This window comes from Entamoeba invadens (assembly GCF_000330505.1).
Source record: "Entamoeba invadens IP1 unplaced genomic scaffold scaff_1105074725743, whole genome shotgun sequence".
Lineage (NCBI taxonomy): Eukaryota > Evosea > Mastigamoebida > Endamoebidae > Entamoeba > Entamoeba invadens.
Genome location: NW_004440146.1, coordinates 53650 through 56350, shown reverse-complemented (window position 1 = coordinate 56350; position 2701 = coordinate 53650).

The window sequence follows — 2701 nt, the reverse complement described above, 5'->3', positions numbered from 1 at the left end:
ATTTAAAAATATAAATATTTATTCTTTCAAGTTTATTTATTAAGTGGAGTCATTTATGTTTTATATACAGTCAAAGGCGTATTTTTGTCACGAATTTAGCAAAAAAACGTGTATATTTGTCGTAAATGAGTGAATTTTGTAAAAAATTCTTTTTAACTATTAAATTTTATTATTTATAAAAAATAAAATTTTAATTCAACCAAAGTTACAGACTCAAGAACAAAATATTTAATTGTCGTACACCAAAATGATTGGTCGGTTGTGCGACAAATCGCAAATCCGACAATTATAATTACTACAAATAGACCTTTTTGACTTAACAACTGAAATAAAATAGAAAACGCAAAAATACCAGTTTTTTGGATTCTTATTTTATTTATTGTAAGCATTTAATTCCTGTGACAGGAATATATAATTGTTAGACAAAAGTTTATTCGAACTATTATTATTTAATTTGATTATAAATTTTATAACTATAAAAAAGTTCTTAATTTTTTTAAAAGTGAATGCATTTTAAATTGGCTATTTTTACTCAACCCAAATAATTATATCACCACAATTAAACAAAACTTTTTTTGCTTCTCGATTTTTTAGACTGAGAATACAACGCTCATTTTATTACCAAAACCCGGCTGATTGGGTTGTATCATCACCAACATAAAATTGAATACCAGTTAACTTTTGAACAAAATTTAAACAACCAATGAAAATTTTTTGGTGTGATTAAACAAATTATTTCTAATATAATTATCATCAAATTTTGAATTGGTAAATTGGACAAACTACAATTATAATGACTTTACAAAGTGGCAAAAAACAATTATGTTTCTTAGAAAAGATATAGACCAATCGACTTCATTAAAAAAGATAACTTAAAATTAACTAAAATAGACTTTTTGTATTTAAGTTAATTTATGCTAATGACATAAAGCTAGGGTCGAAGACAGTAAGTCTTCTGAAAAAGTCACGTTTCTTTAAAAAGGAATTTGTTTTTTATTAAAAATTTTTTATATTGTCGAAATTACACAAGAGTTTAAATGAACTAAACCTCCATAAGTGCATTTATTTTGAACTTTTGGTAGACAATTTAGGAAACCTTTATCACTAAAAGGTTTTTTGAAAATAATAATTTGTTGTCACAATTGACTATAATTTGATGATATGGTTTTAAGTATTTTAAAGCATGAAGATCGATACTAAAAACACATGTATTGAAATCATTTTCATTTACCATTTTCAAAATTAAACACAAATAACTTTTAATGATTACTTGTGTTTTTTAATTTCTATATTTGTAAATATATATGAAAGTTATAACTGACTTGTTTTAATTGTATTTATTTATGATTGGAATCTATTTATTTTTAAAGTAATAATAAATATTAATATTGACATGCATTTTTGGTGTTTGAAACATATTGGACACACATGTTGTATATGAATATGTTGTCTTTGAAAAACAAAGTTTTATTTTTTGAATGATGGTCAATTTTTGTTTATACGGTGTTTTTGTAGTTAATTAGTGTGTGTTTTTACTACTTTAATTTGTTATTAGAAACAATTTTTTGTTTAATTGGTTTACGATTACAAGTTTTGTATATATATTCAATAATGTGTAAGTACTTTTTTCAATTTGTGGATAATCGTTGATAAAGTCAATAAAATAGTGCTGATCATTGTGCAAGTTTGTTAAAACACCTAACATAATACTTCTTATGTTTTATATTTTTTTTCTACTCCAAATTTAAATAAAACCATTATCTTCGAAGTTAAAAACCATTAAAAACAATAGAGTCATTTTTGTTGAATATTTTTAAAACATGAACAATTTTAATCACTTATTCTAAATACACAAATTAAGTTTAGTTGGAAATTTGTTTTGGCAGTGTGAAAATATTAATTGTTTTTATCAACCAACTAGAAAATATGTGAAAAGGTTATTAGTCGATAATATAACCAATTTTTATATAAAAATCAAACAAATAAAATGTCAAAAGTCTTTATAATTAATTATAATTTTGTGACAAATGATTCAAAAAGCAATATCATGATACAATTTAAATAATTATCATTGAATTTGTTTAATAAATAAGTTATTATTGATATTTTAATAAGAATAAATTTTAAAATAATATTACATTACAATTAAATATAAATAATGTTTATGAATATAAAAATTATATTTTTTAAATACTAACTACACATTATATTTAACAGTTTAATTACTTTTGTGATAATATATATAAAAACAAAATAAACTAGAACACATTTATTATCACTAGTTTGTGATTGTAGATTATTTGTTGCATTCTTATTGGTCAATGTTTCGGTTTCAATGTAATAATTGCCGATTGCTTCAACCAATACATTTTTAAGCAAATCAAAATTTTGTCCAATTTCAACATATAAGTAACATTTACTGAGTGAAAACTCTTTTGCTTCACTTTTAGATACTTCACTTTTATTAACAAGATCTGTTCTAGTTCCACAAATGATATAAGTTTTATTTATGGTATATGTAGACGATACATCGTGAAAAGCATTCATGTAATTACTCATTTCAACGATCCAATTAAACGTATCTCTTCTTGCAACAGAAAATAAGAAAACGATTATTTTAAAATTTTTATTTGTTATTTTTAATCTTATTTTTTTTTTCTATACCAACTGAATGACTCAATCATTATTTTTTCATTAAAAA